This window comes from Ictalurus punctatus, chromosome 21, assembly GCF_001660625.3.
Source record: "Ictalurus punctatus breed USDA103 chromosome 21, Coco_2.0, whole genome shotgun sequence".
In the NCBI taxonomy this organism is placed as follows: Eukaryota; Metazoa; Chordata; class Actinopteri; order Siluriformes; family Ictaluridae; genus Ictalurus; species Ictalurus punctatus.
In genome coordinates, this window is record NC_030436.2 from 926,721 (window position 1) to 943,879 (window position 17,159).

General features: G+C 38.5%; 1 protein-coding gene across 3 annotated transcripts in view; it reads right to left on the reverse strand.

The window, feature by feature from the left end:
• tmem51b (transmembrane protein 51b) overlaps positions 1 to 14,705 on the reverse strand; it is a 31,900-nt gene extending 17,195 nt beyond the window's left edge. The window contains exon 1 of one of the 3 annotated variants that reach the window (XM_017451058.3): positions 14,322 to 14,705. The gene's annotated coding sequence lies outside the window, so the exon portion shown is untranslated. The remainder of the gene's footprint in view (positions 1 to 14,321) is intronic. The other 2 variants (XM_017451059.3, XM_017451057.3) reach the window with 2 other exon arrangements.
• Between the last annotated feature and the right edge of the window lie 2,454 nt (positions 14,706 to 17,159).

A 17,159-nucleotide genomic window follows, 5' to 3' on the forward strand; every position in this document is an offset into this window, starting at 1 on the left:
ATTATATTATGTTTAACAATATATTTATCATCCACTAGATGGCGAATTTTGTCTTAGATTTAGATAGCAACACAGTAAATCAAATGAATGCTATAGCAGCCGGAATAAATTTTAAATAATGTTAAAGTAGGGTTGTATCAGCCCAAAGTAATTCTCCAAAATTCTTATTGACTCCTGGTTTTTCTCTACAATGATCATTTGTGGAAAACTACAAAAATGAACTTAAAATATGCCGTTGACCCAAACACGTTGAAATGTTGCATCTATGGGATACATTTCTGTACCATGTCGATTTTGAAATGGTCCGCAACATTGAGGAGGAATCCGCCATTGCTGCTTACAGCTCTATTATATGGTGTTTTTATGGTAAATACTTTTGGATGGTAATGTTAAGAATATGCTGTTGATTCTGGAAAATGTTGAAAATGAAGTGCATTACAGGCCATTTCAGTATTATTTTTTCCAAGTTCAACATTTGTATTTGACATATGGCATAACACTTCCTTCTCATTAGCTTCAGAAACAAACATTAACCATTTTAAGCATTTACTATGCAAACATTTTTTTAAACACTTCAAAAACCATAAATCAAATCAACTACAGGCCTATCAATGCAATAAACAAGCAAGAACAAGAAAACTTTCCGCTAATGAAAAATATTACTTTGTGACACAGCTGCTAATAACATTTATGGTTTCAACTAGATTGCACCTGAATGTTACCTTGCAACACATTTTTAAATTGTTTTGGCCGAATGTGCGTTGTGATGGTGTCACATGGTGCGTCTTGGTCCAAATCTATGAAAAATCTGTGGTAATTTTGAAAAATTGTAAGCACCTCTGAATAATGAGCTTGATTTTATGTTACTTCTGCGATAGCACGCACGCACACACACACACACACACACACACACACACACACACACACACACACACACACACACACACAACCATATCAGCCATAACATTAAAACCACTGAATATTAAGCAGCAAGTGAGCAGTCAGTTCTTGAAGTTGATGTGTTGAAAGCAGGAAAAATGGGCAAGTTTATGGATCTGAGTGACTTTAACAAGGGACAAATTGTGATTGATAGATGACCACGTCAAAGCATCTCTAAAATGACAGGTCTTGTTGTGTGTTCCCAGAATGCAATGGTTAGTACCTACCAAAAGTGGTCCAAGGAAGGACATCAGGGTAACCAGTGCCAGCGTCGTTGGCACCCAAGGCTCACTGATGAGCATGGGGAGCGAAAGCTAGTCATTGTGTTCTGATCCCACAGAACAGCTACTGTAGCACAAACTGCTGAAAATGTTAATGCTGGCTATGATAGAACGGGGTCAGAACACAGTGCATCACAGCTTACTCTGCGTGGGGCCGTATAGTCACAGAACAGTCAGTGTGCCCATGCTGATACCTGTCCATCACTGAAAGCACTTGAGCATCAGAACTGGATCATGGAGCAATGGAAGAAGATGGCCTGGTCCAATGGATCACATTTTCTTTTATATCAAGTGGACGGCCGGTTGGATGTGCGTCACTTACCTGGGGAAGTTATGGCACCAGGATGCACTATGGGAAGAAGGCAAGCCGATGGAGGGAGTGTGATGCTCTGGGCAAATATTCTGCTGGTTCTTTGGCCCTGGCATTCATGTGTTACTTTGACACGTTAGCCTTTGACAGATTGTGTACGAATCAGAGGAAAAATCAAGACATTACTACCCTCCCCAGGACTGGCCGACCAAAGATCACTCCAAGAGCAAGATGTAATAGTCCACAAGGTCACAAAGGAAACCAGGGTAACTTCTAAGCAACTAAAGGCCTCTCCCACATTGAGTAATGTTAATGTTCATGAGTCACTGAACAATAAATGGTGTGCATGGCAGGGTTGCAAGGAGAAAGCCACTGCTCTCCAAAAAGTACAATGCTGCCCACCAGCCATTTGCTAAAGCTCACCTAAACAACCAAGAAGGCTGTTGGAAAAATGTTTTGTGGATGGATGAGAAGTATTATGTTTGGAGAAAGGAAAACACTGCATTCCAGCATAAGAACCTTATCCCATCTGTGAAAAATGGTGGTAGTATCACAGTTTTGGCCCGTTTTGCTGCACCTGGGCCAGGACGACTTGCCATCACTGATGGAACAATGAATTCTGAATTATACCAGTGAATTCTAAAGGAATATATCAGGAAATTTATTCATGAACTGAATCTCAAGAGAAAAAGTTGGTCATGCAGCAAGACAGTGACCCTAAGCACACAAGAGCACCCTCCTACCTCAATTCTCTCTGAAGGCTTATGTTCCCTCATGTAATCTGCGATCAATCAACGACCGACGCTTAGTAGTACCTACTCAGCGTGGCTCAAGGTCCCTTTCAAAAACCTTCAAACTAACTGTTCCTCAGTGGTGGAAAGAACTTCCAACCTCAATCTGGACCACAGAATCTGTCACCATCTTCAAGAAACAGCTAAAGACCCACCTCTACCGTGAACACCTAACCAACTCATAAATTTTTATATATTATATATATATATATATATATATATATATATATATAAATTTAAAAACCCTTACTCTCAATTAACGGATCTTGTATGGTAGCACTACTTGTATTGTTCTCTGCTTAATATCGCATTGCTTGTATTTCCTCATTTGTAAGTCGCTTTGGATAAAAGCGTCTGCTAAATGAATAAATGTAAATGTAAGTTATTCTAGCAAAGAATGGTTTAAGAAGAATACATTTAATGTTTTGGAATGGCCAAGTCAAAGTCTTGACCTTAAATCCAATACATATGCTGTGGAAGGACCTGAAGCAAGCAGTTCATGCAAGTTGAAGCTGTTATGCCCTGAGGAATGGGCTAAAACTCCTCCAGGCCAATGTGCAGAACTGAAACAGGTACCGGAAATGTTTAGTTGCAGTTATTGCTGCACAAGGGGTCACCGATACCGAAATAGATAGATAGATACCGAAAGCAAAGGTTCACATACTTTTGCCACCCACAGGTATGTAATATTGGATCATTTTCTCAGTAAATAAATGACCAAGCATAATATTTCTGCATCATTTGTTTTATTGGGTTCTCTATCTACTTTTAGGACTTGTGTGAAAATCTGATGTTTTAGTTTATATTTATGCAGAAATATAGAAAATTCACAAACTTTCAAGCACCACTATATATCTCCCCTCCAAAACTATTGGAACAGCAAGGCCAATTCATTTGGGTTTGAAACAAAAAGATGGATATGAGAAGAGTTGGTCCAAGATGGCACTGGTGAGGTTGGCTGCCGTCACAACTGCTCCAATCATACTTTGTTTTTGTTTATTTTTTGCAATTTTCCTTACTTTAACCTCTTTTTCTCCTCACCATGGCTACTATCAGTTGCAACAGAAATACTCATTTCTATTGGTTTAAAATCCACTCACCTATCAATGTTTTTCTTCACACTGTATCAGTGCTGGCCAAGCAAGCTGGCATCACGAACAGGCTGAAGGCTTGTGCACACCATGCTCCCCTGCCTAGTATCCTTTTAGCCAATGTCCAGTTTCTGGAGAACAAGCTCAATGACCTCAGAGCCATAGATAATTTCCAGAGGGACATTCAAGACTGTGACGTCCTCTGCTTCACAGAGTCATGGCTGAATCCAGAGGTACCAGACCATGCCATTGAGCCAGCTGAGTTCTTCTTGGTTTACCCCATGGACAGAACAATGCAGTTGGGAAGTCAAGGGGCAGTGGAGTTTGTCTGATTGTGAACAGCTGCTGGTGTAACAGTGCAAGCATTGCTCCCCTCACAAACTTCTGCACACCCTACCTGGCACTTCTAGCCATCAAATGTCATCCTTTCTACCTTCCTCTGGAATTGACCTCAGTCATAGTGCTGTTTATATTCCAACTCAGTCACAGACACAGACACATTTATGTGAACTGCATGAGGCTCTCACTCATCACCAGGATGATGTGCTCATTGTAGCAAAGGACTTCACCAACCTCAAACACACAGTGCCAAACTTCCACCAACATGTCACCTGTCTCACCAGGGGAGAAAGGCTCCATCTGCTATGCGCCGAGATCTCACATCGCTGCCTATAATGCAGGGCTTGCCAACAGGAACATGGACGAGTACAAGGCTACATCCTACGATGTGGGCAGAGTGGTAAAGGAGGCGTTACAAGGGAAAACTATAGTCACAGTTCCAAGAGAGTGGCTCTAGGAGTCTGTGGCAGGGACTGAGAATGATAATGGACTACAAAACCACCATCCTCCAGAATGGTGAATGCGGAATCCTTCTCTGTCAGATGAGCCAAACACTCTTCCTTATTCTGGCTAAAATTCCCACTCAGACATGACACGCATGTCTGACAGATAGTAAAATGACCAGTCATCATTCACTTTTAACGTGACATTACATAATATTATACAATACCACTTTGAATAAGACTTTGCTGCATGCCAAACATTACCCAGGACACTTCTCGTAAAGAGTAGGGATATAACCCCGATGTCCTGGCGAAATTCCCACACTGGCCCTTATCGATCCCTGAATCCATCCCAGAATATTTTGTGTGACATAAAGCAATTTTAAATCCATGTGCACCGTATTTAAATGTACATGATTAATGTAATACATGTACCTGTTCATGTGTTCCGGTCAGAAACTTCATCTCTTCATTACCTGACATCTTGGACCTATACCATCCAAACCACGCTACCGACGACACCATCATACACCTCCTACACACAACCCTGAGCCATCTGGACACCAGGGAGGGAAATTATGTTAAAATGCTGTTTGGCAGACATGTCTCACCCTCCCTCATCCTCAGCACTGGTGCCCCCAGGGTTGTGTCCTGAGCCCCCTGCTGTACTCAATGTAAACTTGTGACTGTGTGGCCACTTTCAACACTACCACCATTGTCAAGATTGCTAATGACACTATATTGGTCTTGCCCAGGGACACTTCAGCATGTGGAGTCATGTGGGCCAGGAATCAAACCACCAACCCTATGATTAGTGGACAACCCGCTCTACCACCTGAGCCACAGCTGCCCAAGGAACTTTTACACCTGCGCAATCAAGAGAATCCTGACAGAAAGCATCACATCCTGGTTCGGGAACAGCACCAAGCAGGATAGGAGGGCTCTCTAGAAGGTTGTGCGATCAGCTGAGCACATCATCTGCACTGAGCTCCCTGAGCTGCAGTCAAGCTACAGAAAGCAGTGCCAGATCAAGACCAGGAAGATATCGAAGGACTTCCGCCATCCAAACAATGGATTCTTCTCTGGTATGGTCAGGGAAGCGCTTGCACTCCAAGTGAAAATGAGGAGGAGCTTCTTCCCACAGGACATTCAGGGCCCTCACACCAAGGACTAGAACTTGTACTTGCTTACACAACACTCTAACCACCTACATTCGTTTCTTTAATACATATTTTATTAATTCAGCTTCAGTAACCACTTTATCCTACATTACTCTGTGTTTATAAATATATCATATGTGGGCAATTTTAATACAACTACCTCAGCTTAAAGTTGTACAGCATTATATTGCACAAATAACTGCACATATCTGCACTTTATCCCATTCATAGTCAGACTGTTGCTGCCAAAATATTTGGTTGCATGCGGCTCATTGACATAAAATTGTTGGTTTCTTCTTTTGTGATACTTTTCCAGGCTTTTACTGCAACCTCTTTCAGTTGTTTGTTTTGGGGGGTTTCTACCTCTAGTCTCCTTTTCAGGAAGTGGAATGCATGCTCGATTAGGTTAAGGTCTGGTCTGTGACTTGGCAAGTCTATAACATTCCAATTTTCCCCCCCTGGGAAAGTCCTTTGTTCAGTTGGCAGTGTGCTTTGAATCATTGTCTTGCTGCATGATAAAAGGTCCCACAATTAATTTGCATGCATTTCTCTGTAAATTGGCAGGCAAAATGTTCATGTAAACTTGTGAATTCATTCCACTGCTACCATAATGAGTTATAACATTAATAAAGATTAGTGAGCCTGTTCCAGAAGCAGCCATGCAAGCCACAGCGCATGACACTACCTCCACCATGTTTCACAGATGAGCTTGTACGTGTTAGATCATGAGCCGATCCTTTATTTCTCCACACCTTGGACTTTCCATGACTTTGGTAGAGGCTAATCTTGGTTCCAGAACTTGTGGCTTATCTCTGTATTTCTTTGTGAATTCCAATCTGTTTTTGTGATTCGTACTGCCAATGAGTGATTTGCATCTTGTGGTATGGCTTCTATATTTCTGCTCTCCTCCATCCTCAGAGATCCTCCCACAGCGGCGTGTCCTTCCTCCTTCCTGGGTTTTGGAACCATTATATCAACCATCAAGGACTGGCAAGGAGGAGGTGGGAAAAGGCTGAACATCAAGTTTAATAATAAGAATCCAAACAACATAAAAGCACACAAATTTAACTCCAACACAACGTGCCCGTGCCACCCCACACCAACCTGATTATGTGGTTGTGATGGGTTAGATCCTGCCAATTTAGTCATTATAAAAACTGTACCATTGCTGGTTTGAGTTGTATGAGAAGTTTGTTAGCCATTTAACAAAAATAAATTACAAATGACTTACAAAATAAAGCCATCAGAAGGGAAAATGTACTCATATGGGAGAAGAGAGAGAGATGATATACAGAAAACGTGAATTCACTAAAAGTAATCAATTTGTGCATGCACACAGCTCATACACATGACTGAGAAACACAAAGAGAGCGAACTAAAACAGTTTCTGGAAAATGAAGGGAATGGGGAAAATAAATATTAATTTGTGCAGCGATGTAATATTGACTAAACCACTGAATCATTTTTCAGTGAATGGTCTACATCCTCTTTCAGGTCACTTTGACAAAGAGAGAGAGCGAGAGAGAGAGCGTGAATATCATTTAACTAATCATTTAGAAGGTATTCGTTATAACTTGCTATTCCCCACTCTCCCGCTGCAGACTCAGCATAAACAACACAGTGGCTATAAAACAGTCAGTTATTAATCTAATTAAAATCCATGACTGCCTTTGCAGTGTTCTGTTCATTCAGCCCTTCCAGGATTTTGCAATTGCAGAAATTAACACAAAATCAAGCAAACTTTGCAATATTCAGAGGAGCTTAGAATTATTCAAAATTACCCCAGATTTTCAGCAGATTTGGACCAAGACTCATCCTGTGACGTCATCACAAAACGCATTCAGTCAAAAGCTCTCTTTAATTCACATCCCTCGGACAGGAGTACTAGAGTTGGGGTAGAGTTGAGTCCGGACTCGAGTCCAATTATGAAGAACACTGACTCGTCACGCACTCAGGTAAATTTGGTAAATGAGTTTGTGTCTTGTGTAACATGAAACAGATAAAAAAAATTTAAAATAACATAATTAAGATAACAAGCAGGGGCACAGCTTGTGAACAGGCAAGGCAGGCAACTGCTTGAGGCCACAGGCCATTACGGGCCCTCCAAGGGCTGACAAACATTACTCCATGGCAATGTCTCAAAATGTGGCAACCGCAGTGACAATGGATGACTTGCAATGACATGACCATTGGAAACCTCCTGAAAGGAGCCCCATGTCATTCCCATCAACGTTTCTGTCAGAAAGTGAAAAAAGAAAGATAAAAAAAGAGAATGAGGAAAAAAGATAGCAGGACAGTAGGAAGTGGATCAGATAATGACGATTGTTTAAGTATAACAGTAAATAATAGAATGCGGTTATTTAGATATGGAGGGCATAGTGGCAGCACTAACCAAGGCCCGTAAGCAGCATTTGATCAATGCGTAAGAATCAATGCTTAAAGCGTGTTGACGAGCACTGGCCTTATAATTATTTCAATTTCTGTAGTATTTCTTACTTGAACACTACTGATCGTCCTACCTGAGAAAACGTATTGTTATCGTGAAATAAGATTTCGGTCATATCGCCCACCTCTAAATATTAGCATTTGGTGATTCCAGTCTCGAATTTCATGTCAAATGTACTACATAATGTAATAAATATCAAACCCTGGTGATAGGGATTTTTTTTTTTTATTAAAATGAAAAAAGTTACAAGAGCTCTATACTCTCTCAGCCTATATAACTGTGGGAGAAGAGGCAACAAATAACACGAACTGGAGGACACAATATAGTGTGATACAATAACAAAACAGGTTAATTTGTATTTTCATACACTTGCAATATAATAAGTTCTACATAACTCTATATACCTTTTTTCCTTGAAACCATTTTTTCATAGGAAACTAGTTGAGGTGCTGATGACATGAAAAAAATATTAAATGACAATTGGTTTGTGCTCAGTGTTACATTTATAAATGCAATTTCAAATTTTTTTCAATTTAATTACTTTCTGGACTCAGTTGGATTCGACTCTGATTTGGCCATTAACGATGCGGTGCTTTAGTCCAATTCGGCCCCTTTTGGGGTCGGACTTTGGGTTGGACTCTGACACGGACTCGACTGGTTAAGGACTTGTTCTCGACTCAAACTCGACAAAGGTGGACTCGGACCCAACACTAATAAATGCAGCTAAAAGGTCTTGTTTACCCAACAAACATCACTGTGAAAAACCACGCAAAACAATTTCACGCAACTGCAATTTCACCAATTCAAATAGTTTTCTGCAAAAAAGCATAAAATCCTCTGCAATTTGCATCGCAAATTTTGAAAAAAAAGCAGCCTCAAAATCCTGGATTGATTGGTTGATACAGAGCTATAGGAACGCACTCCCAAAACGCGGAGGGATTTAATGACAAAACAGCACAATACGCTCCCTGCTCTACTGCCTTCTACTACACCAGGGTATGTCATGGTTCCACTGGAAACTTGCTAAACTTTGCTGAGGTGTTACAGATTATCTTGGTTTGTGATGAACTGGCCTTTGTTGTCAGACTACTAAGCACATAGTACAATGAGCACCGCAGGAGCTACAAGTTGGATCACACAGGCAACATGCAGTTGCTGGAGCAGAAAACAATTGTTGATTACAATCCCCTGACTGCTTACACTATTGCAGGAAGACAAGTGGCTACTTTGAAGCACTAGATTTGCCTGTCTTTTTAGGTGCATGATTATAAACGTTAATGCTGTACTGTATCAGTATTTTTATATGAAAAGCATGAGTTAATTTTTTTCTCTCTTTCCGAATGTGTACCCCAGCAAAGCTCCGAATTGTTTAGGAGAATGACATCCGCAAACTGGTTCTGCACTCAGGCATCCCCAGTACTCTTCAGGACCTTAAAAAGCATTATCCAAGGACATTTAATATTCCAGACTGCTTTACTGATGTATGAAGACATGGAATTCAGGGGCCAGATTTTTCTCATAAAACTAAATGGAAGATAATGTACTCTAAAAGTGGTACAAAATGAACCAATCAGCCTAAACCTCAGTGCTGTGGAAGGATCACACTCTACCAGATGAATATGATTTCAGGTCGTGCAGTTCTCAGGACACGATTTTGTCTTCCTCTGAAAGTGCCACATCATGCCGTTCTCAGATGTGGCAAGCAAAGTTTTAAATACCTACTTCTTCTTTAATGTGGAGCTCATTCTTGTGGAAGGAAACAAAGTCTACCAAAAGGACAGCACCCTCTTGAACAATCCAAGAGTGACCAGTAGTGTCCTTGAGACACTAGCACAGACAATATTTTGTTACAACAGGTATACAAATTATGAATGTAGTAGACATCTTTATTGAAAAGTACCCATGCCTCAAAGAGCCAGGGTCATTTAATGGACAGTATGGATGGTAATAAAGGATAAAATATAAGATGGGCAATTATCGAGCGAAATTAAGAGGCAGTCAACTTTGTTGTCCAGAGCTGGAGGTGAACTCTTTGAAAACAAAGATGACAAATGAAAAGGCTCACCCAGGAAGGCTGAAGTAGAGAGTTGATCTACTTAAAGAAATTCAGAAGAAAACCCACAAAAAGTTAATTGTTTAGATAATGGAGAAGACTCTCTCATCTAGAAGATTAGAGGTCATTAAGGCACTGCCCTGCTGTCAAAGGCCTCATGAAGGCCCCCAGCTCTTTTTTTGAATCGGAGTTAAATCTCCATTCTTCTTATATCCTTTGCCTTTATCGCAATGTGTAGAGCTTTATTCAAGTATGGCTGCAAGAATATCAGAAATCAAATTTCTGCACTCAAAATTAATTTAAAATTTCATCTCATCAGTATGGTATGTACATGGTTGGCAAAAAAAAAAAAGTGTAATTTGATTTTTTAATAAGTTGAATCCATACAACAAAGTGTAGAGAATAAAAGTATGGCAATCTTTGAATAATCAATCACTCTAATATGTGACATTTTGTTTTAAACCATCTTAGATGGTTGAGAAGGATGAATTGAGGAGGATAACCACAATTCACCTGGAGCAAACCTTTTTGCAAAAACTGGTCTTCTACACTCTTGGCCATGTTCAAGTGGGGTTACAGGCACCAAGTGGGCACTGAGTAGGGTTGCAGGCACAAAAATAAGGTAAAGTGTAATGGTTTTTATAATATAGAAATGTTAAAGTATAATACAGTGTTGCTGATTGAAAGTGAAATCTCAAACATGTGCTTTCTGCTCATTGTGCAGCAAATTAGTGTGTTCTGAAACCGTTCCATTATTATACTGAAAACATCACCTATAATAGTGAAAGAGAAACAGAACTAAAGAGATGGCGATATGGAAAGGCAGATAGATCAGGACATAGGCTAGACATGGAGAAACAAAGATGAAAAGTAAAAGAGAAATGTGGACAGATGGTTGAATGGGTGTTATCATTCATTAACCTTTTTGTTTTATCTGTTCATTTTAATTAATTGAGCTCAATCTTTGAATAAAAATATTTGTATATAAAATATTGTTGGTCAATGTTACTGACTTATGTTGAGAGAGAGAGAGAGAGAGAGAGAGAGAGAGAGAGAGATAGATTAGGGTTGCACTGATGTATAAAGACTATTTTTCCCTGCTCCCGGCCGATAGTTTTTTTTAGAAATCAGTCAATTAATTTTTTATTAATTTGAATTAATAACGTTCAATAAGTTAAGAAATCTTACTTTAATCTTCAGAATTGAGTTCATGTGTTAATGTTAATTAATGTTTTCTCTGTTTATGAGACCAGTTACTGTCAAACAACTTGCTGAAATGGAGAGAATAAAGTTTTTATTTGCATTTCTTTCAGAATTGTGGAATTAATTATTATTAACTTAAAAGAAGGTATAAAAGGCAGAACTATCGGTATCGGCCGATATCACTCTGAATAATCAGTTAGCGGTATCAGATGAGAAATTTAGTATCGGTGCATCTATAAATCTTTATCTCTCAAACACATATTATATATATTGATTTATTGGTTCACAAATGAATTCTAGTAATGTAAAAAAAAAATACTTAAAGTAAACATTACTCGGGCATTTAATAAAGATAACTAGGACTTGTCAAAAAAGCGATCAAACACGTACCTTAAAACAGACCACTCGACAGTTAGAACGTAAATGGCTTCAAACCAAATTGGTAGTATTTCAAACAGCATGGAAGGAGAGCCTACTGAACTATAGAAAATCTCTTAGAGCTGCTAGATCAGTCTCTCTCTCCACCGTAATTGAAGATAACAAAAACAACCCTAGATTTCTATTCAACATGGTAGCAAAATTAAGTAGGGATAAAACCACTACAGAAACAGGCACACAATCATTATATAGTAGTGATGATTTCATTATTTTTTTCATTGGTAAAGTTGAAAATATTAGATATGAAATTACGACTATTAAATTTAAAACCAGACAGTATTATAACTAACCCTGTAGATGATAATATAGCAATATCTGATCAACGATTAGAATGTTTTACTCGACGTAGAGACCGAACTAGCTTCATTAATCTCGTCAGTGAATTCATCAACTTGTATACTAGATCCCATAAGTACATGTTTCTTCAAACACATTATTCCAGGAGTAATCGAACCCCTTCTAAAAATAAATTCTTCCCTTAGCACTGTCTATGTACCCATATCTTTTAAACTACCAGTTATCAAACCCCTGATTAAAAAAAAAACTGACCTTGACCCCTGTCAACTGTCCAGCAATAGGTCAATATCAAATCTCCCCCTTTATCTCCAAGATCTTAGAAAAGATTACAGCATGGCAGCTATGCTCATACTTACATAGGAACAACATTCATGAAATGTATCAGTCAGGATTTAGGCCTCATCATAGCACAGAGACAGCGTTAGTTAAAGTAGTAAATGACCTACTACTGGTCTCTGATCAGGGTTGTGTCTCACTGCTTGTGTTACTTGACCTTAGTGCAGCTTTTGATAGTACTGATTATACTATTCTCTTTGATAGACTAGAAAATGTTGTTGGTATTAAGGGAACGGTCCTCTCCTAGCTCAGGTCTTATTAGACCGATCGTTATCAGTTCATAGATGTAAATGGAGACTTCTCCACACATACCATGGTAAAGTTTGGTGTTTAACAAGGTTCTGTTTTAGGCCCACTGTTTATATATGCTACCTCTGAGTCAAATTATTTGTAAACATGGAATTAGCTTCCACTGTTATGCTGATGATACACAGCTGTATGTTTTAGCAAAGCCAGACGACAGACAGCAGCTTAATAAAGTTGAGGATTGTGTAAAGGACATTAGACGTTGGATAACTTCCTTTTACTTAATTCTCATAAGACAGAAGTACTTGTACTAGGACCACGTGTAGCTAGAAGTAAGCTTACTGATTACATAGTAACTCTGGATGGACTTTGTTTCGTCATGTACAGCAGTAAAAGACCCTGGAGTGATTATTGACCCCGCTCTTTAATTTGATGCTCATGTAGATAATATTACTAGGATAGCCTTCTTTCATCTCAGAAATATTGCCAAGATATGAAATATAATGTTTCTACATGATGCAGAAAAATTAGTTCATGCTTTCATCACCACTAGGTTAGATTACTGTAACGTTCTGGATTATTGTCTGGATGTTCCAGTAGGAGCATAAACAAACTCCAGTTAGTCCAGAATGCAGCTGCAAGAGTCCTAACTAGAACCAGAAAGTATGACCACATCACTCCGATCTTATCCACACTGCACTGGCTCCCAGAGAAACTTCACATTGATTATAAAATACTACTATTGACCTATAAAGCATTAAACGGTCTCGTGGCATAGTACCTGAGCAAACTTTTGGAATTTTATGATCCACCACATCTACTTGGATAAAAAGGTGCAGGATATTTGTTCGTACCTTGAATAGCGAAGGCTACAGCAGGGAGAAGAGCTTTCTCTTACAAAGCCCCACAATTATGGAGCAGCCTTCGGGTCTCAGTGTTGAATAGACTTATTTTTATGCAAAGTACACAGTCTTATCCAGTACGGGATAGTATAGCTAACAATGGATAAGCATACCTAACAATCTCTCCCTCTTTTTACTTCAATTTCACATGGACATTTTTTCTGTGGTTGCTGCGATGGCCTTAGGACTGCAATTACCAGATACAATTTTGCACTCAAGTCTCCTTTAGTGAACAGTGGATTAGTTCAATAAATCAGACTTCACATAAAACCATAATGAACTTTCCTTTACTTTCACACTATCCGTTGTTACCCAGATGCGGACGGGTTCCCTTCTGAGTCTGGTTCCTCTCAAGGTTTCTTCCTCATATCATCTCAGGGAGTTTTTCCCCTCACCATCATCTTGCTCAATAGGGATAAATTCACACACTTAAAATCTGTTTAAGTGTGAATGTAGCTGACTCCTACATGAACTCTTTACACTTGGTTTTGTGACTGTAATTCATTCTCTTCAAATGCTATTGAGCTTTAGGTTATGGCACATTTTGTGTACAAGTCCATACAGTATAAAAGCCTCACCATGTTTAGAAATGATTTGACAGTTTAGAGCAAAAATTAAAAAAGGTGTGCATCATAGCTGACACATCCATGAAAACTTTACAGTTGGCGTTATGACTAATTCATTCTCTTCAAATGCCACTGAAGTGAGAAACGTGTATGTCGTATGTAACTTTAGAGACGGTCCCTTAAGTTGCAAATATCGAACGTCAAGCGATCTTTATGGCAGTTTTCATATTTCTTCATATAACACACACACACACACACACACACACACACACACACACACAGTACTGCAGACTTTCACTGTTACCTGCCTCAAGTAACAGTGACTCCGGAAGGGAGTAACTTTTCAAGTATCTAATCCTAAACCACTTGTAACTTAAAAGTAACCGCGCCTCTTTCATTTCAAATCACACCAAATATTATCTTTCAAAACACAATGACGACAAACGACCGTAGCCTCAAAAACGAAACTAGTAAAATTACCTTAACAATGTCCGTGGCGTCGATTCAACGCCCTTGGGAGTTTGTCATCAAACTACCTGAACCAGGTGTGTTTCAAAAAAAAAAAAAAAAAAAAAAAACAGGAACTGCTTCCACTGCTCTTTTAAATCGCTCAACGCCTATTCGTAATTTTTGCAGGCTACTTTTTCCGTGAGGTTTGGTTTATTTTTGTAGAAAAGTAAACCAACAACAAAAAAAGTAAAGAAACAAGAACGTTGCCTACTTGAGCTCGGGGCCGGACCAAACCCCGCTTCCACACGGCTGACTTTATTGCTTGGTCTTCAAGCACGTCGAATTCAGGATCTCGCCCTATAGTTGTAGTCAGCGCCGTTGAAAAAAAGAGAGTTGCGACACGCTTTGAACTCACCGCAACGCAGTCACGTGGTTCATGTCGTTCTGAATAGTTCCCAGCAAATCCGCGCTGTCAACCTGTTTATGTGTTTAAACCGGACAGACAGCAGCAGTGACTATACTTGCAGAAATTTCCGTTAAATATTAACATATAATGTGCTTTGTTTACTACGCTGACTACATTTGCAGTAGCATTTTCCCCCCTGGGGCGTGAGGGAGAGCATAGTAGCTTAGTGGTTAGCACGTTTTCCTCATACCTCAGGGATGGGGGTTCGATTCCCACTGTGCGTGCAGAGTTTGCATGTTCTTAATGCTGTGGAGGTTCCCTCCGGGTACTCTGGTTTCTTCCTCTAGTCCAAATACATGTATGGTTGATTGGTGTGTCTGTATTGTGATGGATTGGCACCCTGCCTTGTGCCTGATGCTCCAGGTTCCCTGTAATCCTGAAAAGGATAAAGTGGTATGCAGAGACTGCATTAATCATTTCTTTTGTGCTCACTTTTGGAGGAAAAGGGGATTGCTCCCATAACATAGAATACATTTACAGTATACATTAATATTTTCTCTTGGTTCTATGGTCATAATTACACACATCCTAATGTTATGTTATTCACATAAGCATGCACAACAAGTGAATATCGAGTGCAAGTAACTGCTCAATTTAATTCAAGAAAGAAATTTGGTCAATAGTGCAAAATTAACAAGGCAAACAACTGCATTCAGCAAAACTTTTTATTATATAATATATCCATGGAGAGGGTAGATAAGTTTTTCCTTGAATGGGCAATCTTCATAGAAACTCATTCGACCTCCTACAGGGAGAGAAATATGGCAGAAAGCAGGCCACTTTTATGCAATTCCTGGAAAGTGATTAGGCTGAAATTAATTAGTAAAATTGATCAATAAAATGAGTGTCTATTTAAAAAAAATACTGTATCTCTTCTTTTTATTATTATATATTATTATTTATTAGGTTTTTTCCCCCCTGAATGTTCAATCTTGAGGGTGGGGTAGGGGAGTGTTTATAAATATTTATAAATATTATTGTATGTATGACTATGTTCTTTCAATGCCAAAAACCAATAAATATAATGCTAATGTTATATATATATATATATAAATAATAATAATAATAATAACTATTATAGATCAAGGTCTTACAATGGTTGGCTGTGCAGCATTTAGATGCAAAAAAAAAAGAGAAAAAAAAGGAAAGTATTAATGAGCCCCGGTAATTTTAATGTTCTTCATAAACAGGGCAGACCAGTCTGATGTGTGTAGAGGTGCATGTGGCTTTAGACTTCTCTATCACCTCCTAAAAGAGGAGAAAAAGGTGATGTAAGATTAAATATCATCCAAATACCAAACCAACATACCAACATCCAAATAAGTGGTGTTGGTCCAATAAGTACACTGTAATGTTCTCTTGAGGTTGCACTCAACAAAATCTTTTTGTGCACATATAAATGTTTTGTCAGTCTAATCAAAGTTGGGCTGCAATTCCAACTGCCAGTTTATTATGTACACTGAGCTGAAACTATAATATAATATTATAGTATTAAATTATAGTATTAAATATTAATATAATTTATTATATATATATATATATATATATATATATATATATATATATATATATATATATATATATAATAAATACAGTAATACAGTCTTACTTTAACAACAAATGTAATCACTGAATATATACTTTGTATCTTAATGAATGCCAATGCAATTAATTTGTGGTATAGATTGGCCAACTGACATCTGGTTATGGTAGCTAGTGAAGTGTTGCTCAGACTAGTTAACTGCAATTAGAATCTAACTATCTGTTATCTACGATAAACATTAACTAAAGCTGGCTACATAAAATACCACGACTGACTCATGAGAGGTCATTTAATGCATTAAAATGTCAAAAAAATTAAATAATTTCATAGTCTTACCAGTGACTGTGCTTGGGAAACATTGAAATGCATGGGATTCACTGTTGGAACTATTCAGTGTTTGGAACTATCGGTTGCCACGATATAGGAATAGAATAATAGATATGAAATAGGATTGTTTACATTAAAATCCATTATATGATAATAAAGTATGATAAAGTGATAAAAGAGAGAATTGAAGTTTAGAAAGTCATTTTCATCAAATGCGCTCTGACAAAGCGTGTTTTCATTCCTCCTCTGTGTGCAGACTCACAGGTGCATTCCTTTGGCTTAAATCAATATACAGCGAGTTTCAAGCCGCTGGGAGCAAGGGAAAGTTGTTTTTCTAACAAACTCATATGATCATTTGCTGGACCTGCTCCAATATGACATTTTTCACATAATATGATCCTATACAGGTTTCTGACGTAAAATGATACAAAATAGGATTAATTACATTAAAATCAATTATATGAAAATGCAGTATGATAAAGGGGAAAAAGGTGAGTTTTGAAGTTTAGAAAGTCACTTTTCGCCAAATGTA